We start from the raw sequence: 24,145 nt of genomic DNA, 5'->3' as shown, positions 1-24,145 counted from the left end.
CATTGCCAGCTGACACCCCACCAGAGGCCTAAAAGCTATGGGTCTACCCAGACATGGACTGAAACCCCTAAAACCATGAACCAAATAAACCTTTTTGCTTTATAAGTTAATTATTTCAGGCATTTTGTAATAGTGATGGAAAGCTGACTAACATACCTTCTGTCCTGTTATATAAGAAAACTCTTATTGCTAGGGTTTTCTTTGCTTGCATGGACTAACATGTTGATTCCTTTTGCTTTAAAAAAGGACCATCTACTGGTACTCTTGGTACTGGGTACTTAGTCAGACACTTCTTACATATACTGTTTGTTTTCATTCTTGTAGTTTCCCTGTGAGGAAATTTCTCTCTCTTTTTTCCCCACATTTTTTATTGGTGCATTATAGTTGTACATATTGATGGGATTTGTTATTACATAGTCGTACATGCACACAATATAACATAATTTGCACAATATCACTCCCCTGTACTTACCCCTCCCTCTCTGCCTTCCATCCCCTGGTCCTTTTCTTCTATGAACTTCCTTTGATTTTTAGGGGATCCGCCCCCATCTGTTTTCCTTTTTCCTTTCTAGCTTTCACGTATGAGAGAAAACATAGGACCTTTAACCTTCTGAGTTTGACTTATTTCATTTAAAATGATGCTCTCTAGTTCAATCCATTTTCCTGCAAATGCCATAATTCAATTTTGTTTGTGGTTAAGTTAAACTCCATCATATATATATATAACATTTTCTTTATTTACTCATTAATTGATAGACACCTAGGCTGGTTCCATAGTTTGGCTGTTGTAAGTTGTGCTGCTATAAACATGGGTATGCGTGCATCACTGTAGTAAGATGATTGATTTCCATAGTGGTTGTACTAATTTACAGTTCCACTAACAGTGTAAAACTGTTCCTTTTCTCCACATCCTCTCCAGTATTTATTATTATTTGTATTCTTGATGACTGCCATTCTGACTGGTGTGAGATGAAATCTCAGTGTAGTTTTGATTTGCACTGAAGGAAGTTCTCTTACCCCCGTTTGGCCAAGGAGGGCCTTGAGACTCAGAGGTTGAAGCATTTGCTGAGATCACACAGCTGATGAGGGACAGGATCAGGAATCAGTTTTGATTCTTGCTTAGTTATTCAGCCCTTTTATTTTTATTTAACTTTCGAAGATCTTAAACCACCTCAATATCAATTATACAGTCACCATTTTGAGGGCAGGAACGAGGTACTATTTTCTTGACTTCCCAAAGTGCCAGGAATAACTGATAAATAATTATTGATCGATCTGCATAAAAGGCTTTGATATCAGACAGCTGACCAGTCTTATGAAAAGCTTTTCTCTTTGAGAAACTTCAGATCCATGAGTTGGCTCCAGGACGCAGGGATGAAAGCAAGTATTATGTTTTGAGGATAGGATTGGGCATCAAGTCGGTAACCCTGGAAACCTGCTTTGCCAGTAAAGTGAGCTTGAGTCAAGTTCATGGTTAAGGTTCTTAATACTTTTTGACCTTCCGAGCCCTGTATACAGAGACGGGCAGTCAGCATGGATTATGGGAGCCCCAGTCAACCCCTACCTCTTAATATTTGGTCTCTGCACAGAAGTGGGCTGCCAGGTACAGAAGATTAATGGGTCTGGATTATCTGCCTGGGCAGATTAGCTGGCCCAGGATGGAGCAGCTGAGTGTCCTTCAGCTAAGTGGAGCTCATTGTAGGTCAGGGCAGTGGAAAATTCTGTGCAAGGTGGACGTCTTGAGAATTCTGCTCTCTGTAGCACTGTGTGAGGGCTTTGCCACCACAGAGCACTATGGCCTGGGGGCTTACACAACACGTCTGGAGGCTGAAGTCCAAGATTAAGGAGATGGCCATCTTCTCCCCACGTCTTCATGTGGTTATTTCTCTGGGTGTGTCTCTATATTAATATCTTCTTCTTACAAGGAAACCAGTCATATTGAATTTGGGCCCACCCTGATGGCCTCATTTTAACTCCATTACTTCTTTAAAGGCTCTATCTCCCAAAACAGTCACATTCTGAGGTACTGGAGTTAGGGCTTCAGCATATGAATTTGGGAGGGGGCCACAATTCAGCCCATCACACTGGGATTCATTGCTATAGCAAAGAAGGCTCATTACTACCAGCAGTCACTGTGATGTTTGGTATTGTCAAAGGAGCTTGTCTCTGGTCATGGCTGGGCGGACTGTAAGGAAGGGGTTTATCTCTAAACTTGGGCTTGGGGGCCAGCAGGACACACATAAGGTTCTGAAAGAGACTAGTTTGATGGGAGCAGGGGAGCTAAACACTGGACAGATTGATAGATAGTAGGAAATAGCTATAGTAATGGCTGCAGTAATTTTTTTTTCTTTTTCTTTCTTTCTTTCTTTCTTTTTTTTTTTTTTTTTTTTTGTTGTACCAGAGATTGAACTCAAGGGTGCTTAACCACTGATTGGATTAGCATTTTATCTAGAGACAGGGTCTCACTGAATTACTTAGGGCCTCCCTAAGTTTCTGAGGCTGGCTTTGAACTTGAGATCCTCCTGCCTCAGCACCCCCCACCCCCCGCTGGGATTATAGGTGTGCACCATTGTACCTGGCTGTAGTAATTATTTTTAACTTAAATTCATATACCTAACAAATAGTATACACACATACAAACACATACATAGTATATATGTGGGTGCACAGTATATATGTAGTATTACATATGGTGTCTATAGTAGTAGAGTCCCTAGATCTCTGGGGCTATCCCCCTTTCTGATCATAGCTCCTTATTATGCCCCAGACATGATTTTGCATCACTTCTAATTCACAGCACTGCAGTCTCCTCAGAGGTTTTCCTCCACCAAGTTCACCTCATTTTGCAGTAATGACAGCCCCCAGGAAAAGCACAGATTGGATTAGCACACAGCACTGTTATCTCAGCACCCTAGGGATTCACAGCTGGGATTCACAGCTGTGAAAAGCTGGTTCAGCCCCACTCACTTTCTTGAAATCAGCAATGACCTAAACAACAAACCCCGATGCCCAGGAGATTGAGCTGGAGCCAGTGCTCTGAAAGCTGAGAGGCACAAGACAGAATGAAAATTTTATGGTTCCCAACAGTTGAAGCTGCGAGGCAGAATTTATTGATTTGTCCATGTAGCCTCCTAGAGCTCAAATTTCTCACAAAAATTGGCAAATTGTTTAAATGCAAATGCTCTAGCTATTTCAGGCTCCCTGGAGAGTTTAACTTTATCATGAGACTTTAGTTTGTAGATCTATTCCTCATCTAACATTTTCAAGACAAACATCCACTCAATGCAATGCATTTTTGGAGCTTCTGAGAGGAGTACGGAGCAACATGGAATTCCTTAAGGAATTTAGAGTAGCAATGAAGAAGTTCCCAGCAGCCCATGATAGCACTCAGAGGAAGCCGGAAGGAAGTGCGATGTAGGCCGAGGGGAGAGATTAATTCTGATATATGCATGGGGGAGTAATCAATGAAGCATCATTTCCTTCTGGAGAGAATGTGGAAACTGGGTAATAGACTTTATTTCTTCCTTTGCCTTTTGGAAAGAGACTGTGGGGCTCGGGGGAGGGAACACATGGAAGGGAAACACTTTGACTTTGTACTTGAGGGCAATGGTTATTTGGGTGAGAAGAAAGAGATCTTGTGAGACAAAGCTACTTGCAGATGTTGAATGAGCTGGCGAGGAGGGAAGGCAGGGATACCATGGGGTGGATGGCGTCAGGAGAGAATTAGGACCCACCCTCCAGTTAACAGAGAACGGAGGCCAGCTGAAGTGGCATAAAACCAAAGGGCAAAAATACTGTCTGGGACACAGTGGTAAAAATAATACACTGTTTGGCTCAGTGGTAGAGCGCTTGCCTAGCACTTGTGAGGTTCTGGGTTCAATTCTCAGCACCACATGAAAATAAATAATTAAAGGTTTAAAAAAAAAAACCCCAAAAACACAGTGGCCAGAAGAGTAAATTGGTAAAAATGAATACAGCTCTTTTTTCAAATATTGAGAATTTTATTTTTTCAAATGGTCATTTTAGCAATTTTTTTTTGTATTCTCTTAAACATTTTTTCTTATTTTCTGGACTATGAAAGATTGTTAACAGTTTTAGATTTTTTTTTTTTTGTTTCCAATTTGCTTTCTGCTGATTGTGACTTTTACTAATTGGTCGATGTTTTCATGAATTCTTTAAAATTTTGCCCTATATTAAAAGAAAATTGGCCCAAAAGAAGTGGTTTGTAATCACCTGCTCAGATTTTTGTTCCATCTGGAAAACTCTTTGATTGCCTGTAAAAGCAGTTTTGTCCACTTTTTTTGTTTTTTTGTTCCGGGGATTGAACTCAGGGGCACTGGACAACTGAGCTACCTCCCCAGCCCTATTTTGTGTTTTATTTAGAGACAGGGTCTCACTGAGTTGCTTAGTACCTTGCTGTTGCTGAGACTGGCTTTGAACTCAAGGTCTTCCTGCCTCGGCCTCCTGAGCTGCTGGGATTACAGGTGTGCCCCACCACGCCCCAAAGTTTTGTCCAGTTTTTAAGTTGCTATTATTTTAAATTGTTAATTCACTTTCAGTTAATAGGAAAACAACTGTCCTAGTTTGCCTAGGACTGGAGGGTTTTCTGGGACATGGAACTTTTGGTGCCCAAACTGGAGGGTCATGGGCAAACAGAGATGGTAGCCACCCTAGGTGGCAATGCTTGATGTGGCAGAGATGGCTAGTGCCCCCCACACATTGTGTTGCAGTCTTGCCCAGCCAGGAGCACATTTCCCAGCCTCCCTTGCAGCTAAGTGTGGCCAGGTTATGGTTCTCATCAATTGTTGGAATGTGAGAAGTGCAGAAGGAAATGTGCCTTCTCTACCTTCTGAATGACCTGGATGTCAACACCCAAGGCCACCTTGGGAATACCAGGTATTTAGACGTCAGGAATTCTGGTGAGCCGGGCTCATGAATGACTGCATGTGGCTAAGGATTCCACCATCCACCCTGTTACCCCCACTGAGAGGCTTCATGCAAGCAAGAAACAAGCTTCTCTTGGGTTAAACCAGTGAGATGTGTTAGTTAGCTTTTCGTTGCTGTGACCCAAACACCCGACCAGAACAACTTAGAGGAGGAAAAGTTTATTTTGGAGGTTCAGTCTGTGGTTGACTGACTCCATAGCTCTGGGTGTGGAAGGAACCACGGAGGAAAGCTGCTCAGTTCACGACAGCCAGGAAGCAGAGAGAGCTTGAGTGCAAGGAGCCAGGGACGGGATAATCCTCAAGAGCAGACCCCTAGCGACCTACTTCCTCTGGCCATGCCCTAGCTGCCTATAGCTACCACCCATCAATCCATTCAAATTGTTAATTCATCCAATAGATGAATCCATTGATTGGGTTACAGCTTTCCTGATTCAATCATTTCACCTCTGAATATTCCTGAATTGTCTCACCATGAGCTTTACCTCATATCCAAATGATAACATATGTCAAGGTCTGTCTGTTCCACGACTTGGTGTTATCATAATTAACATATCCATACAAATTTTAAGAGAAGTTTTACTGTTTTGATGGTATAATCTTTTTTTTTTTTTTTTTGTACTGGGGATTGAACCCAGTGGCACCTTTATCACTGAAGTATACCCCCAGTTTTATATATATATGGATAAATTTTGGGTCAGGATCAGTGAGTTACTGAGGGTTTTGCTAAATTGCTCAGACTGGCCTCAAATTTGGGATCTTCTGCCATAGCCTCTTGAGTCTGTGGGATTATAGGTGTGTGCCAATATGTATGCCTGGCTGGTTTAATTCTTACTATGATAAAAAGTCTAGGTAGGGAGTTCTAACATAAACATGTTTTTTAAAAAAAATTTTTTAGTTGTAATTGGACACAATACCTTTATTTTATCTATTTTTATGTGGTGCTGAGGATCGAATGCAGTGCCTAGCACGTGCTAGGCAAGCTCTCTACCACTGAGCCACAACCCCAGCCCCATAAACATTGTTTTTACCAGTGATCTCTATAACTGTTATTTGATATTTTCATTGTCAGTTTGAAGCTACAGTGAAAAGACTGAGATTCCCCCAAATTGATTCAGGCTTAGTTTGGACTGTGGCAGAGAATTTTAAGAACTAGAGTAGTGGACATATCTGTAAGGCAAAGGCCCCCAGACAGATTTCCTCTTTGAGAGTAGATGGAGTGAAGGAAGAATAGGAATGTGATCACTAAAGATAGTTTGTCTTCCATTTAACTGCCAATATCATGCATTTATTTTACCTTTCCCCAAGCTCATGAAAAGTCATGAAAAGCTCATGAAAAGTCATGAAAAGCCTCTTAACACCCAATCTAGAATTTCTCTAGAAAGTTAAGCTGAGCTGGCAGTTCTATGCATCCACAGTCAAGCAGAATTTCACTTAGTTTTTTTGAAGTTTCACTTAAAAGAATTTCACTTAGTTTTTTTCTGGGAAAAATAATGCTTACCTTTATGAATTAAATGAGAATGTATTTTAAAAATGCCTAGTGATAGCTGACATTTAGTAGATGCCCCGTAAATCATTTTCTTCTTTCATTGCAAAAACAATAGCATTGATTTTTTTTTCCCTTCCTTTTGCCCACACAATTCAAAAGTTGTAGGGAAGTCTTGTTGTTTGGGTCTGCTGAGAGCGCACACTAAAATGCAGTTCAATATGCGGGGGATTTCAGGAGGAGGCAGGGAGGGCCCCCTGCTGGGATGCTGGTCTGACATCTGGGAGAGGAGAGAGGGGAAGAGGGCAGGATGGGTAGGTAGAGTTTAAGAGTTTGATGAGGCTGTGCAGAAGTCTTGGCCAGGCAGTGGGGAGCCCCAGAGCAAAGACTGCCTATTAGAGGAAGCTGCCCTGGGCAGGAAGGCCCTAGTTCTCAAAATTCTACTGTCTCTAGTCATCCCCTGGGAGCAGCCGGCAGAGAGGTGGCCTTGCAAGCTGCTTTGCATCAGAGGGGGCAGCCACTGACTGTCAGCTACATTGCCTGCAGCAGGTTCCTTGTGGAAGGAGGAAATGAACCACACATTTGCACAGTTGTCAGGGATAGAGGGGGAGGTGTTCCCCCAAATGCACAGAAAAACCAACCGCAACAGTCTCTACTATGATTGTCTGTGGAGGGTTTCTTATTGATTTCAGGTTAGAGCTAAAAACCCAACCTTCAATACCAGGACAAATAAAAACGGGTACAAAGTCCTGCCAGGACAGATGGGAGTTTGCAACATAGCCAGTAGGTGGAAAAAGCATCCCACATAATAAAATTCAAAACAGCACAGCAGTGTGGTCTGAAAATTCAGGGCTGCTTGGGTTAATTCCAAGGCCTACAGATGAAACTGCAAAGTGTGTCACGCGGCCGAAGGTTCTATTGCTGGGTGAATTAAGTCTGATAATTAATTCTCCGCTTTTGAGACATGGAATGAGAAGTTCACTGAGGCCTGGAGCACGTTGGGAGAATGACAGCACTTGAGGATTAGCAGACTGAGGCTTAAGGAGACTGGGGGGAGAAACCTATTTTTGTTTTCCAAGCCCCGAAAGAGACAAAGGTTTAAAGGAGAGTTAATGGGGGATTTAGAAACCTGGGCTTTGTGAGCATTTTCACTGGCTCAAGTTACTGGGCTGATCTGGATGCCAGAGTCTTTAGAATAAAAAAGGGAATCACCCTGCACTGAGAGTCCTAATCTTCACACAGAAGATTGACAAATTCTAATTTTAAATTGATGGTGAAAACCTGGTGTGGTCCAAGTTTTGTGAGACAGGCAGTTTACATAGTTCCTGCAGGGGAGGGGAGGCCTTTTTATAAAAAGGATAAATAATATAAAAACAAATTAGGTAGGAGAATAAATATTTAGAATGAGAAAAAAAATCACAGCAAATTACAGATTGGAACTATCTGACAAGTAGTACACAATTCACAAAATGAATCTGGTATTTTAGTAAACAAAATGATATTTGAGTGAACTGAGATACTTTTATACTATCTTTTTCTTACTGTTTTTTTTAGCTGCATACTTTTGGACCTCCTTTTTTTTTTTCAAAGAAATTGTTTTGCATCTTTACTATTTATTTATGTATTGGTACTGGGGATTGAATCCAGGGCCTTGTAAATGCTAAGCACATGCTCTACCACTGAGTTATGTATGCCCTCGGTCTCCGGTCACCTCTCCTTATAACAATGATTTTGCAATATCATTTTCTGTAGAGAGACTGGGAAGATAGCATAGTTAAAAAAATATTTTTTAAAATTGAAGTGAGGGTGCATCCAGTATATGATGTCACATCCTGAAGTACAAAACAATATAAAGGGTGAGATGTTCTTATTATATTATGCCCTGTAGGTTTGCGTGTTACATGCAAATATCCTCATAAATTCCATTTTATGTAATTCCCTTAGGGAAAAAAAGAGAATGAAGTACAGTATGTTTGTAATTGTATGTATTATATTACTGTGTGTGTGTGTGTGTGTGTGTGTGTGTGTGTGTGTGTACTGAGTTCTATGGAAAGAAAACTGTTTTTGACTATGCATCTATCAGCACTGCTAAAAATAAAATCAGATAAGTTAGGAAAAAATTAACTTCATTGCTACACAAAAAGGACTAATCTTCAAACTAGATGGGAAGAATCTTGACTACAACAGTTACAGTACAGATTATAAAGCATGAAAGAAGAAGTATTCTGACTTCTTTTCAATCAGTTGTTACACAGTAACAATTTTTTTTCAGGATGAACAGAGCTGTTTAAATCATAATTCATCCCCATTGAACTGGCTTAATTTTAAGGAATTATGATGACAGGGAAGTAAGTTCATGTTTCCTGTGTGTGATCAGAGACAGCATCTCAGGGGACTCAGAATGACTGGTAATTATGGGCTGCTGGACTTGGGCATAGCTAAATGGTGGCCTCCAGTTTTATTTTTCTTTAACAAAATTGAGATCTCTGCTCACATTTTTACATGTGGGGGACTGGAAAAATTTTCCCCAGATAAGCCTCTGGCTTGAAACACTGTGAACCTTGTTTCTGTTCCACCCAAGTGTTTGCAATGGCAGGTACTGAAGAACACGTTCAGATGCCAGCAGGACCCAAGCCCTGAGTCTTCACGCATCTTCGTGCTGTGATCCGAGCAATTTGGGGCCAGGGAAGGGGACCTTCCTGGAAGCCATCCTTAGTTCTGAGACACCAGCCATGACTTAACTTGTATGTGGAGGTGACTGTAAGAAAACATGGAAGGTTCTGTCTATCCCCCAGACCCAAAGTTAATACCTTCCCAGCTCAATTCCCCCTTAGTGGGATCCAGGAACATCCCACACCCCCTCTACACTCCAATCAGGAAACAAATGAAGGGGAAATAGAGGTCAAAAGTGTTAGGAACTCATGGTGAAAAGAGCTCAGTTTTGCAAATTTACCAAAGAATTTGACGACATATCACCGGTTGCCAGGAAAGAGCCCATTCGAGCAAGGGTCCCTTCTCAGCAAATGTACCTCAGGTGGGAGTCCAAGGGGAATTGTTCCATCCTTCCATGTGTGAGATGTCCTTATTTCAAAGTGAGACAAAAATCTGAGATGCTAATGTAAAGGCAATTCCTTCTTCATATAAAATGTTCCTGAAAACTTGCTAAAAGTTTGTGAGAAATGAAATGAAAATGAGGAGATCTATGGGCAGAGGAAATTGCTTGATTTTAGAGGGCTCAAAAATAATAAAATCTCAAATGATATGTCCTCTTTTTAAAGGTACAATCTTCAATTTTCATTTTAATTTTAGGAAAGGTGTTGTATTTATAAGGTTGCAAAATAAAACAAAATGTGCAAAAGATCACACGTTGAAATGACCCTGAGTCATACCTTGTCTCCAGGTTTCTATGACCTCAAGGCATCCATTACTACTGGTTTCTTGTGATCCAGTTCTTCATGCAAATATTTATGTCTACACACAGTGGGGGATAACATCCAAATCACAACAGTGTATTATGATCTTTTTTCTCTTTTAAGAAAAATAAACACAAGCCTACTACTGACATCATTCTGTTCCTTACTCTCCTCATTTAATGATGTCAGAATTTGTTTCTCATTGTAAAAATCTTCGTTATTCTTTTTTAATACAGCTGCCATAATCCATTTTCAGAATTCATTTAACTATTAAGACATTTGGTTCATTTGTCACTTTTTTTCTAGTATAAAAGGCTTCAAGGCAGGCGTTATTTCTCAAATGTGTAATTATGCTTCTAGGATAAATTCTTTGAATTGGAATTGATATGTAAAGGGAACACGGGACTTTGGTTAGATCCTGCAGCCACAGAGTTTGTATTGGTGCATTCTCATCTGCAGTGGGTAATGGTGTTTCTTTCCTTCATGTTTGCTTACAAAGTTTGTCTTAAAACTTTTGATCCTTTCCAGTTTGGTAGACTTTTTTCTTAAAGGCATTTAAGTGTGACTTTAACATGCAGTTCTTTCATTACGAATGCATCTCTCTGACCCTGCTTCTCTTGTCACCTTTCTTTCTCTGATTCTCTTCTTCCACTTTTGAGATGATATTGATTATATTGAGCTCACACCAGCTTTAAGCTCAGCTCATTAGCAACATTAATATCATCTGCAATTGGACATGCTCATATTTCATTTTCTTATCTGTGGGTCCCCTGATTTTCTTTTGCTCTGATGATCTTTGTTATTGACTTGTAGGAGTTCTTTGTATATTAGAACAATTAGTCCTTTGTTTGAGACATGAATTACAAGTGACCCCCCCCCCCCCAAAGATTTGCTATTTGGATTTGACTTTGCTTGGGATGATTTTTATATTTAAAACCTTAAAATCTTAAGTTTTATAGAATAGAATTTATCTCCATTTATTTTTATTTTTATTTTTGTGCTATACTTGAGCCTCCCCTGCTCTGGGGTTATCAAATAATTCTCCTGTGTTTTTCTTCTTCCCTAATGGTTTTATTTTAGTTTTATATTTTAAATATTTGTATCACTTGGAGCTTATTTTAGCACATGGTATGATGTGTGGTTTCAATTCTATTTTTTTAAGATAACCACTTAGTTAATCTAAAATTATCTTTTTCACATTGATTTGAAATACCATCTATATTAATATAATATCTATCTATCTATGTGTGTGTATCTATATATATATGGATTCTTTTAGGTTTTTGATCTGTCCATTAATTATTTGTGCACAAGTGCTACATTGTTAAATAATATATTATATTATAATTTGAGTATCAGGGAGGGACAGTTCTCCCTTATCCGTTTCCTGGCTATTTTTGTTAATTTTTCCTATGAACACTTGTCCACTAAAAAAATAATAAAATAAAATAATAAATTCTTCTGGTGTTTACTTGGAGTCATCTTAAATTTATGGACTAACTTAGGGAGACCTACTGATAAGGATCTTCCTATATAAGAACGTGCTAGGTTTCTCTGTTTCTCCAATACCTCTCTTCTGTCTTGATTTTTGCTACTCTAAACAATATATGAATTATTTCTCATTTGTGCACATATGTCTAGAGAACTGAGTTTTTGAATTGATATTGCTAGTGACTTAAATAGTAATTTAAGCAAAGGAGAGGAAGGGGATGGCGTCAGGGAATGGCCTAGCCCTGGCGCATTGAGGATACTGGGGAACCTAGAGGGGAGCCATGCCAAGGCCTGGAGACCTTCTGCTGACCACTGAGGGAGCCTGCATGGCCCTGTGCTGAAGGAGGGGCACACAGGGGTTCTTCTCATCAGTATTTGAGGTGGGGTAGACATGATGCTTGCTCTGGTACTGAGATCCAGATCCTATGTGGACATCCCTTTTTCTAATGGTCCAGGGACTTTGTCAGCATCCCTAAGCAGAGATTGGGATCCTCAGTGACCAGGTTAGGCAGGGGCAATGGTGCTGAAGACAAAGCCCCCAGCATCAATCTTAGTGGACATGGTTTCGGTGGCACTAATACAACGCTTGAATGCTTACTTTCCAGTAGTTATTTTATGAAATAAAAGCAGAATACAAACCCACACAAATAATGGCACAATCACTGAGGGGCCAAGGTAGCATTCCGGCTGAATCGAGTGGTGGAGGCTGGGAAGTTCTGATATGAGCTCCAAGTACAACTCGAAGGCCAGCTCAGGCTTCAGAAGGGGGCTTAGAGTCTTGGTATAGCGTCAGAAAGCCCAAGTTAGCTGCCTTTGTCGGGTTCTTGAGAATGAAGTAAGCAGAAAAAATCATGAGTTGAGGTTCAGATGCTGTCCTGGCAAACTCCATGGGGTGTTTTCATAGTCTTAGTTGCATATCTATGTCTATCTATCTATCTATCTATAATTTGTGCACAACTGCTACATATATAGCACAAATGCTATAACTAATATGTATAACTAATATATATGTATGTATGTGTGTGTGTGTTTGTGTGTTGTAGATGGACACAATACCTTTATTTTATTTACCTTTATGTGGTGCTGAGGATCAAACCCAATGCTTCACACATACAAGGCAAGTGCTCTACCACTGAGACACAACCCCAGCCCTGCTCCCAATTTTGGTAGTGTTTAACTTAATGTCGCTTGACATAAATTGACTGCTGGCTGGGGTTGATTTTTTTTTCTACCTGGAGATTTACATTGTAATTGCTCTTGTGGAAAAGACTGTTTACAGTGATGCTTTGAACTTATGCTTTTTTTTTTTTTTTTTAACCTCAGTATCTCTGTTACTTAAGTCAGTCAATGTGCTTCAAGTACTCTATGACTTGTCTCTTAGACTTCTTTGTTTTATTTTGCAGTTTTAGCAGTGGGGAGAGGAGTCCTGGGTTATACATGGAAAGAAACAGTAATAGTTAATGTGCTGTCCAACTTAATTATCTTGTATTGCCCAATTTGCCTTTCATCTTCAGGAGTCTATAAGATGCTAAATATTTTATTCATTGTTCATTTAAAAGTAGGTGTGTGTGTAATAACTCACTAAACAGGGAGAGAAAACCTTACTGTCCTTTCCTGTGGCCTGTCAGAGCACAGAAAGAAACAAATCATAGCTTCTTGGACTATTTTCAAGAGTTCTATTTATCCAAATGATGAAAGATGTGGGGTTTTTGTCAGGGGCTGTGTCCTTGCTTTGCAGGCACTGGCTTCTTTTTTGTGCTTTTGATGGTTTCTTGCACATAGCTTCTGACAGGCAGATCTGGTTGCTGAGGTCTGATGTAGAGTATGCTGCCTTTCCCAATTAAAAAAAAAAAAAAACTAAGAAAACTCTACCACTTGTTATATGTGCATTGGGCTTGTGTATTTACAAAGCACTGTTATAATATCTCCTAGAGACAGTGCAAGTGGAGGAGAGTGCTCAGTGGTCCTAGGGTATTAATGCATATTAATGTGTATGTGTTACATGTGCCTAGATCTCTATAGCATTTGCACAATGATTTGCAATTTACAAAACACTCTTACAAATACATCCACTCCAGGAGAGGAAACTACTTAGTGTCCCTGCTCCCTTGGGTATAAATAAATATTAAATTGGGCTTAATAGCATCAGGATTGCTTCCTCTGTTAAATTAGATCCTTTACTTAATACTTGGACACCAGCAGACTTGTGGCTTCACGGAGGACCACTGATTTGTGCCGGGAAGGATGGCATTATTCTGCTATTACAAATTGTCTTATCAGCTCTTTCTAAGTTTTCCCTTGATATGTTCATCGTTTCTCACAGCTGGGAGTGAAGACTCAAAGTAGTTGCTCTTTTGTAAGTTGTCATGGCTCTGTCTGCATTTCCTGCTCATATTTCTTATCCTTCTTTTTTGCATTTTCCAAGCCATAGGTAGACAGTCCTTCACTTGGGACACCAGTGAGTGTGGGTGAGTCAGGATGACTGGGGCCGGCGGGGGGGGGGGGGGGGGGGCTGTGTCTCCCATAGGCAAACTCATACCCACAGACCCATTTTCCAATTCAATTATATTTGGGGATCTCGGTTTTCCTGTGTGATAAATTTATGTCTTTTCTCAGCACTTTTCTCTTATGTCACCATGGTTGGATAGAGATTGAAGGCAATGTCAGATGCTGGCTGCTCACATTCCTCCAGCGTTTTTGGAGGTGCCTGGTCCTGCACTGGGCTGATTCCCTCTCCTTGACACCTGCTCTATATTCAGAGGCTTGTTCAATTTGTATGTCATGGAATCAGTGATTGTAGTAATGAAGCAATGGAGTGAGAGCCATTGCAAATAGCCACCTGTCAGAGTTTTACACTTGTTTTACTCTTGAAAGAATTGACTAATTTAAAAGAGAATCTGACGTCCAATCTCAAGAAACATTGTAAACTATACTTACGGTTAGTTTTCAAATGTTCCCTATATCTACTTTTAGCTTATGCCTTTCAGTAGTAGAGTTGTTTGAGTTTTAGCTAGGCACCAGATCTCCAGCTCCAAAACCACGATTCCCAACCTGAATTTGGGCCAATGAGATGTGAGTGGATGTAATATGGGCAACTTGTGGGTTTCTACTTAATGAGTTTTGACCTAGTTTCCCTCTTTCCTTTCCTTTCCCTCCCTCCCCCTCTTCCCTCCCCCTCTATTTCTTTCTTTCTCTTCACTGGAAATGTAACCCAAGGACCCTTTATCATTGAGCTACATCCCCAGCCCTTTTATTATTATTATTATTTTTTTAAATTTTGAGTCAGGATCTCACTAAGTTGCTTGGGGCCTTGCCAAGTTCCTGAGGCTGACCTCAAATTTGCCATCCTCCTGCCTCAAACTCTGGAGTCACTGCGATTACAGGTGGCTCCTGCTTCTCTCATTTATCTTCCCACATTGGGGGCTGTGGAGCTGCCCCCATGGCCCCCTCCACTTTCTCCAGGCCACTTACCTGTAGACTGGATGCTTGGCACAGTAGCTTGGTCTGTTCTTTAATATAGCAGGTAATTAAAAATATTAAACCTTTGTGCAGTTTATTGTTAGAGAATACAATAGATCCCAGTGAAAACTCTATATGTGAAGGTCGGGTAGCTGGTCCCTTCTCTCCTTTCTCAAATCTGTTTTCAAATAGTTGTCAAAGAGAGACCAGTCTTCTGCTTAAAATCTTCTGGGGCTCCCTAGGCTCCTTCCATGCCAAACACAGCCTGGCTAAAGATACAGCATAAGGCCACATTAGAATTTCTTTTGACCAGAACCCACATACTTCCTGACTCAAAAGCATTTAAATATTAGGACTTTGGTCTTGACCTAGAAGCAGCTCTTTGGCTCCTTCTCAGTCATCTTCAGCCTGCCTGCCGTCACTCTGGCCTTCAGCAAGTCCATCAGGGTGACCCAGAAATCCTACAAGGTGTTTATCTGTGGCCCTGGGGGCCTTCTGTTCAGCAACCACTCCTACATAAGTATGCCTGGTGCCCACATAAGCTCCTCCAGCTTCTCCCAGCTGGGCAGCAATAGTAGCTTCTGGTGAAGCTTGGGCACTAGCATGAGTCTGGGTGGTGGCTCTGATGGGGCTGTGATCATGGGGGGTGTCCCAGCATTCACTGTGAACTGGAGCCTGCTGAGCTCCTCAGGCTAGAGGTGAACCCCAACATCCAGGTTGTGCATACTCAGGAGAAGAAGCAGAACAAGATGTTCAACAAGAGGTTTGCCTCCTCCATCACCAAAGTGCAGTTCCTGGAGCTGCAGAACAACATACTAGAGACCAAGTGGAGCTTCCTGCAGAGCAGAAGATGTTTGCAGCATCATGAGAGCTACATCAGCAAACTTCCGCCAGGCACAGCCGAGAGATCAAGTATGAGGAGCTGCCGATGCTGGTTGGGAAGCACAGGGACGACCTGCACTGCACAAAGACAGAGATCTCTGAGCTGAACTGCAACATCAGGCACTTTCAAGCCGAGATGGAGGCCCTTAGAGGCCAGAGGGCATCCTTGGAGGCCGTCATTGCTGATGCTGAGCAGCGAGGGGAGCTAACCATTAAGGACACTAACGTCAAGCCGGCTGAGTTGGAGTGAGCCAGCGGGACATGACGCAGCATCTGTGCAAATACCTGGACCGGGACGTGGAGGTCGCTACCTACTGCAGGCTGCTGGAGGGAGGAGAGCTGGCTGGGATCTGGGATGCAGAACGTGAATATCATATACCACTGGCTACTCAGGAGGGATGAGCATGTCCCATGGGAGCCACTCAAGCCCTGGCCTCAGCTACGGCCTGTGCTCCTTCCAGCCTAGCTTCAGGTCTGCTGGGGGCTCCAGTTCCTTCAGCCACACCAAGGCCATGGTTGTGAAGAAGACTGAGACCCACAGCGAGAAGCTGGTGTCTGAGTCCTCTGATATCCGCCCACGTGAGCAGCCACTATATCCCCCCTCCCAAACTCCCTCCTACTGCCCCAGTTGCCCCAGGCCCATGAGGGAGACATTTGTAGAGGGGTGTATGGGGAACAAGAGAGTCACCTAAGGCTCTCCCTTATCCTTCACCCACTCCTGAGGTACGCTCTCTAATGCCTGGGATAATCCCTCTTGCCTAAACCCTCACCCCAAAGGAATTCATTTGATTTTTTTTCTCTCCCTAAATAAAGCCTCAGTTGGTCCCACCAACTGGAAAAAAAAAAGACTTTGGTCTTCTCTCATAATAAGAAATCTAGAGAAAGGCGTTTCCAGGGTTGGTTTAGTTTAGTAGTTCAGTGATGTCAAAATCCTCTCTGACCTTTGCTTTCCGTTCTCTTGCATTTTCCCTCATAGTTATAAAGTGGTTGCAACAGCTCCAAGCTCACATTTTCTCACAAATCTAAATGGAGGAAGGGAAAAGGAGCTTCTCCTTTCCTTTTTATCAAGGAGGAAAACCTCCCAGAAATCCCTAGCAGATTTTTTTGCAGGTCCCTTTGACCAGACAGAAATCACATTGTCTATGCCCTGGCTGCAAATTGACTGGGGAAGTGAGGGTATATTGTGGAAGGGAAACTGCCTATGGCACTTGGGAACAGGCATGCCTACAGGCAGGTAGCCAGTATGTGCTCCAAGAGCCTCACGTACATCCCTGAAACAAATATGAGTGTAAGTTGAAATATAAAAAATGTATTGCCTGTGACCATGAGGCCCATCAACACTCCTTGTTATGACTTATTAGTCAGTACACCTCTGACCAAAGTAACATAGTACACGTTTTATAAAACAAATATATTTGATTTTGTTAAAAAAAAATCTCTTTCCTAGTGCAATTAAAACAGGGATGGTGGGAGAGGACTTGTTGGAATGGGATAAGGTTAATGCCATTTACTTTCTAATTTTCATGTTTATGTGTTTAAGCATTGAGCGCCCTGCTCACAAAAATAAGTTTGTGGGAATAAAAGGTATTTTATAGTAGTGAGGAGGATGGGTTCCTCGGATCTTTTCTGAGTTGTGTATTAAAATGCACACGGCCATCTATTATACAAATTAAACATAAGGTGTGGAGAGGGTGGGACCTCCACAGGGTGGGAGGCAGGTCTTTCTCTTGTAAAGTGGGAGAAGTCGATTGGAAATGGGAAAATGGGAAGATGGAAAAGAGGACCCTCACAACACCTGTACCCAAGGGCATGTCAGCAGATGGGTTACAGGGAGAGGGCAGAGGAGAGTTGAGGGCTGAAAACTGGTTTCCTCAAAATCATCCAAGTCCAGTGTTTTTCCCGTAGAAAGTCTCTGGGGATCTTTCGTGACACGTGGACTCCAGTTTAAAGACATCTGGTTGTGAGGATCAAACAAGATAACAGGTAGCCTTTTGTATGCTATAGAGAGTGTGAAAGTGTCGTTAATAATAACATTCTCTGTTGCATATTTTCTGTTTTTTTTTTTCCTTCCTCTCAAAATCGTGACTACATCCCACAGAATAAAAAATGGCTTGAAGTTACTTTATGTTCTAAGTCCTGAAACTGCCCACTGTCAGGCAAGCCGGCTCCTCTCCTCCTGCTCCCTGAAGTATAAAAGAAGGTTGGAGGGAGGAGTGGGAGGCCACGTTTTTGAGGGAGTGTTGACATGGGGGTGGAGGCTGGGGCAGATTCATGGGAGAGGGTGCCTTCCTTTTCCCCGGCTGGATGCCTGCTTCTCCATGGCGTGCATGTGTGTGTGTGTGTGTGTGTGTGTGGTATGTGTGTGTGTGGTGTGTGTGTGTGTGTGTGTGTGGTGGGTGTGTGTGGTGTATGTGTGTGTGTGTGGTGGGTGTGTATGGTGTGTGTGGTGTGTGTGTATGATGTATGTGTGTGATATGTGTGGTGTGTGTGTGTGGTGTGTGTGTGTGTGTGGTGGGTGTGTGTGGTGTGTGTGTGGTGTGTGTGGTGTGTGTATGATGTATGTGTGTGATATGTGTGGTGTGTGTGTGTGTGTGGTGTGTGTGGTGTGTGTATGATGTATGTGTGTGATATGTGTGGTGTGTGGTGTGGGGGGGTGGGGGTGCGGGTGGAGGGCGGCACTTTCTCATCAGGTCTGGTCTGTGTGAACAGAGAAGAGCCATGGCGGGATCACCATTGCCCCCCCCCCCCCCCCCCCCCCCCCCCCGCGTCCCTGGTCTAGGTGCTTAGGACCTCCGACAAAACTAGGATCTTGGGGCTTGTTGGGCTGCAGAGAAGGACAAAGATGCTTGCCTGGCAATGCAGAGTCACCAGCTAAGGGTGGCCATGCCATGGCATCACTGTCCTTGGTCTTGGGAGCTGCCTGGGGTTGTGGTTCCTGCCAGCAGGGTATGGGGACCACAAGTTAGATTGGTGACAATGACCAATGAAAGAGGAAGAACTACTTTAGTCCCACCATGTGAGTGCTCCATGTGGAAATGTCTTTGGCTTTATGGTCCTCCTCCCTGCCCCAACACCAGATGAGCAGTCCCAGAGGAGGGGACGGGAAAAGGGGCCACCTCCCTCCATCTGTTCCATGTCACACTCTTCTGCTGTCCTCAGCCTGTAAGAACTGCCTGTGCCACTGCTTCACAACTCTGTTGCGTGACATCACCTTAGTAGCTTGTGATCCTTCATGTTGGGACTGTTTAACCACCAGCCTCAGCAGAGCCACAGCAGGGCTTCCCCTGTAGCCAAATGCAATGGGCCTGCACCTCAGTAAGGGTAAAGCTGGTAGCACAACCACAAGAGTGAGCCAAGGAAGTTCTGTTTCTTGCAGCAAGTCAGGAGTGCACTGGGCTGATTCTCAACGTGGGATCTTCCTGAACAAAGAAAGCAAGGGGCTTTGTTCATGTAGGAAAGACTCATCACCACAGGTACCGGGGAGGGGGGAGGGCACATTCCTGAGCATGCTCAGTTCAACATCGTATATCAAATGTTCAAAAATATGGCAGGTGAGGATGCTTCTAGAGGGAGAATTTAGTACTGCAATGAGCAAAGTTTACTCTAGGTCACCTAAAAAGAGTGAGTCAGAGTGACTCCACAATTTTGACTAGTTTCTTTTAAGTTTTTCTAGAGGTTTTATCTAAAACAAACAAAAACCCAGAACTTTGAAGGAGCATTAATAATCATTTAAAGGGGCAGCAGTCCCCCCATCCCCAGCATAGGTGACTGCCCCTAAATATACCTGTCTAGTGGCTAATACCGCTACCTGCTCCACCCAAGCTGAGATGGCTGTTAGGGTACTCAGCATCTGTCAGCACACCACCAAACCCAAGCTCCCAGGATCAGCAGCCTCACATGTGGGTGGGGGCAAGAATGTGAGTCAAAGTGGGTTAGGATTTAAAAATGGACCCAACAAAAGCTTGTAACTAAAGCAAGACTATTTTAATCATAGAAAATGACTGAAAAGCTATTAAACAGGATGAAAAATGTCTTTGGGGGGGGGGTCTTCTATCCAGCAGAAAAAGTTGAATTTTGCAAAACATAATAGTATATTAGAAAAGCAATGTTTCATGTCTCTCTGTCTGCCTATCTCTCTTTGTCTCTCTCTCTCTCTATATATATTTAAAATTTTTCTAGTGCTGGGGATTGAACCCTGGACCTCCCAGACTCCCACAATGTTAATCATTTGCTCTGCAAGTGAACTACGCCCCCAGCCCCTCATTTCATAAATTGAACCTCCTCAATGAATTACATACCTCAACAAAACAAGAGATGTTGAAAAGGGTCCATTGTAATTGAGAATTGCTGATCATGCTAGGAAGTGTTGGGGGTCTCAAAGAATTGTTTACAATGTAATTCAGTTGGCTTTCCATCCCTGGATTTCAGCCACTGTGGCCTCTGGATCACAGAGCAGCACTGTTGAGTCTTATTTCCTGGCTCCTGACTGGGGGTGGGTCTTCCCTCTCTATCTGGCTGGGAGGGCAGGATCCACACATGCTGATTGACAGTGCCCACTCCTCAGTTGAGGTACCAGGCTGAGGCTGGCCCCTGTCTTGGCCGAGCCCTCTCTTGGCTCCGGAAGCCAATTCTGCAGAAGCCTCAGGATCACCCTCCCTCTGGTACTTAGGCCATTTCTAAGGATGAGCAGCTGTGCAGAGAATTAGTTCTTTTGCTGTGCAGAATCCTTCAACGAGACTAATTGTTTTTATAATAGTACTTTCACAGGAAGGGGGAAAAAAAAAACCCTCTCATAAAAGCAAATGGATTTTCTCTCTGCTCAGAATGCACATCTTCTGCCCAGCAGGTACTGAAATGCAGATGGTGTGTTCACATTCCCAACTGGGTATTTAGTGGGGAAGGAAGGGGTCCAGCTCTCCCCGCCCTCTCTGGCACCAACACTGCCAATGCGGCATTTATTCTTTTCTTTGAGATTCACTTGGAGCAGTGATATCTGTTTTAAACAAAAGGTAAAAGATTAAATATTGAGATGGGATTTAAATCAAGAATTAAAAAAAATAAAAAGGGACCTCCACAGTAGTTCCCAGATTGACAGTATATAAAAGACCCAAGCCTGTTGCCTCTAAGGTGCTAATTGCAGGTGATTTCAGGAACATCAAGAAGGTTTCTGTAGCCGTCAGGACCAAGTGTGACTGAAACAGAAACTGGACCTCAGTAGCCATAACCAAAAAAGGACCTGTCATACTCATGTAAAAGGGTCTAGCAATGCAGGGCTGGTATTATTCAAGGAAGCTTCTGTGGACCCAGGCTCTCTCTAGCTTCAAGCTTCTCCTTCTTCATCACAGATGGCTTCTGCCCCAGATGTCAAGAGAGGCTCTTTTCCCTTGGGCATTGCCCCCAACTTGCAGGCAGGACCAAAGGGAATAGGCAAAGTGCAAACGTGATGGACCATGATCCAGCAGTCACACTCACTGGTATGTACCGAATGAATTAAAACTGAAGTCCATGCAAAAATGTGCACACAGATGTTTATATTAGCTTTCTTTGTAATTTCCAAGACTTGGAAGCAACCAAGTTGTCCTTCCGTAGGTGAAGGGACAAATAAACTGGTACATCCAGACAATGGAATGTTATTCAGAACTAAAAAGATATAAGCTTTCAAGTCATGAAAAGACATGAAGGAAACAAATGTGTATCACTAAGTGAAACAGCCAATCTATAAAGGTTACATACTGTAAGATTCCAAGCACATGACATTCTGGAAAAGGCAAAACTATGGACAGTAAAAAGATCAGTGCCACTGATCAGTAATAGAGTGCTTGCTTATCCATGTAAGACCCTGGGTTTGATCTCCAGTGCTGCAAAAAGAAAGGAAGGAAGGAAGGAAGGAAGGAAGGAAGGAAGGAAGGAAGGAAGGAAACAAAAAGCTGAAGTCAGTTGTGGTGGCATACACCTGTAATCCCAGCTACCCTGGAAGCTGAGGCAGAAGAATTGTGAGTTCAAGGCCAGCCTGGGCAACATAGTGACATCCTGGGTTTATTTATTTTTTTATTTTTTAAAAAGTATCCTATCAGACTATAATGGATTGAAACTAGAAAGTCAACAACAAGACAAATCATAGAAACCACATAAACACATGAAGATTTAACAACACTCTCTTAAATGAAGAATGAATGAAAGAAGAAATGAGAATAGAAATCAAGAAATTCTTAGAAATGAATGAGAACAGAGATATATCAAAATCTGTGGGGCAGTATGAAAGCAACGCTGCAGCCCCATACACCTCACTGAGCATGCACAATCCAGTGACTTCAACCTCCCATTTCCTTAATTAGGATAAATTTGAACCAATTGCATTACTACTTTTCCAAACTCTAATTTTATGCTAATTAGAGTTTAATAATAATAAAAGTTTGAACCAATAGCAGTGACCCAAGTGCTATATGAACCCCTAGACTAGCATACCAAAAAGACCCAAGCCTGTTGCCCATAAGGTGGAGAAAAGCTAATATTTGGTCCCCTCACACTGTAAGAGCTCTGTTCTTGTTTCTATTCTTCAGTAAATCTTACTCTTACACTCACTCATCCTGGTCTGTGAATTTCATTCTTTAAATGCACAAGACAAGAACCCCAAAAGAAGAAGAAATTGACAGGGAAATTCTGGGGTCTACTCCGACACTGGAGGGCATGGCCCACCATTAAGAGTAGCAATGTTTCTTGGCTGCAGAGGCCTGCAATCTTGTGCAGACCCCACCCACAGGAGAATTGGACAAATTCTGGTCTCACCCACCAGCAGCTATGGGAAGCCAGTTTCATCTCAAAACTGCAGTTTCAATATGATCTGCCCAAATGGAATCAGGAAGATATGGAAAAACCTAAATAGATCAATATCAACTAATGAAATCGAAACAGAAATTAAAAGTCTTCTAAAAAAGAAAAAGACCAGATGGATTTTCAGCTGAGTTCTACCAGACTTTACAGAAGAACTGTTTTTCTTAAATTACTCCATGATATTGAAAGGGAAGGAACACTCCCAAATACCTTCTATGAAGCCAGTATAACTCTGATACAAAAACCAGGAAAAGATGTATCAAGGAAAGAAAACTATTGACCAATATCCCTGAGGAATACATAGATGTAAAAATCCATAGATTTATAAATACATAGATGTAAAAATCCTTAATAAAACATTAGCAAACTGCAATCAAAACCACATCACCATGATCAAGTGGGTTTCAGTCCAGGGAAGCAAGATTGGTTCAACATATGCAAATCAATAAATGTAAATCATCACTTAAACAGAATTAAGAACAAGAATCATGTGATCAGCTCAATAGATGCAGAAAAGGCCTTTGATGAAATACAGCACCCATTTATGTTAAAAATGCTGGAGAAACTAGGGATCAAAGAACTTACCTCAACATTTTAAAGGCCATTTATGACAAATCCAAGGCCAATATCATACTGAATATACTCTATTTTTTTTTATTGTTGGTTGTTCAAAACATTACATAGTTCTTGATATATCATATTTCACACTTTGCTTCAAGTGGGTTATGAACTCCCATTTTTAGCCCATATACAGATTGCAGAATCACATCAATTACACATCCATTGATTTACATATTGCCATACTAGTGACTGTCGTGTTCTGCTACCTTTCCTATCCTCTACTATCCCCCCTCCCCTCCCCTCCCCTCCCCTCCCCTCCCCTCTTCTCTCTCTACCCCCTCTACTGACCTTCATTTCTCCCCCTTGTATTATTTTTCCCTTTCCCCTCATTTCCTCTTGTATGTTCTTTTGTATAACCCTGAGGGTCTCCTTCCATTTCCATGCAATTTCCCTTTTCTCTCCCTTTCCCTCCCACCTCTCATCTCTGATTAATGTTAATCTTCTTCTCATGCTCTTCGTCCCTACTCTGTTCTTAGTTACTCTCCTTATATCAAAGAAGACATTTGGCATTTGTTTTTTAGGGATTGGCTAGCTTCACTTAGCATAATCTGCTCTAGTGCCATCCATTTCCCTGCAAATTCTATGATTTTGTCATTTTTTAATGCAGAGTAATACTCCATTGTGTATAAATGCCACATTTTTTTAATCCATTCGTCTATTGAAGGGCATCTGGGTTGGTTCCACAGTCTTGCTATTGTGAATTGAGCTGCTATGAACATCGATGTAGCAGTGTCCCTGTAGCATGCTCTTTTTAGGTCTTTAGGGAATAGACCAAGAAGGGGAATAGCTGGGTCAAATGGTGGCTCCATTCCCAGCTTTCCAAGAAATCTCCATACTGCTTTCCAAATTGGCTGCACCAATTTGCAGTCCCACCAGCAATGTACAAGTGTACCCTTTTCCCCACATCCTCGCCAGCACTTGTTGTTCTTTGACTTCATAATGGCTGCCAATCTTACTGGAGTGAGATGGTATCTTAGGGTGGTTTTGATTTGCATTTCTCTGACTGCTAGAGATGGTGA

General features: G+C 42.2%; 1 pseudogene; it reads left to right on the top strand.

Annotated features, from left to right (window-relative positions):
- Nucleotides 1-20,870, top strand: part of LOC114087289 (keratin, type II cytoskeletal 8-like) — a 48,437-nt pseudogene extending 27,567 nt beyond the window's left edge.
- The last annotated feature ends 3,275 nt before the right edge of the window (nucleotides 20,871-24,145 follow it).

The sequence above is a fragment of the Marmota flaviventris genome, chromosome 4 (assembly GCF_047511675.1).
Source record: "Marmota flaviventris isolate mMarFla1 chromosome 4, mMarFla1.hap1, whole genome shotgun sequence".
NCBI lineage: Eukaryota > Metazoa > Chordata > Mammalia > Rodentia > Sciuridae > Marmota > Marmota flaviventris.
The sequence above is the reverse complement of the archived record's forward strand: the minus strand, read 5'-3'. Positions and strand labels throughout refer to the sequence as shown.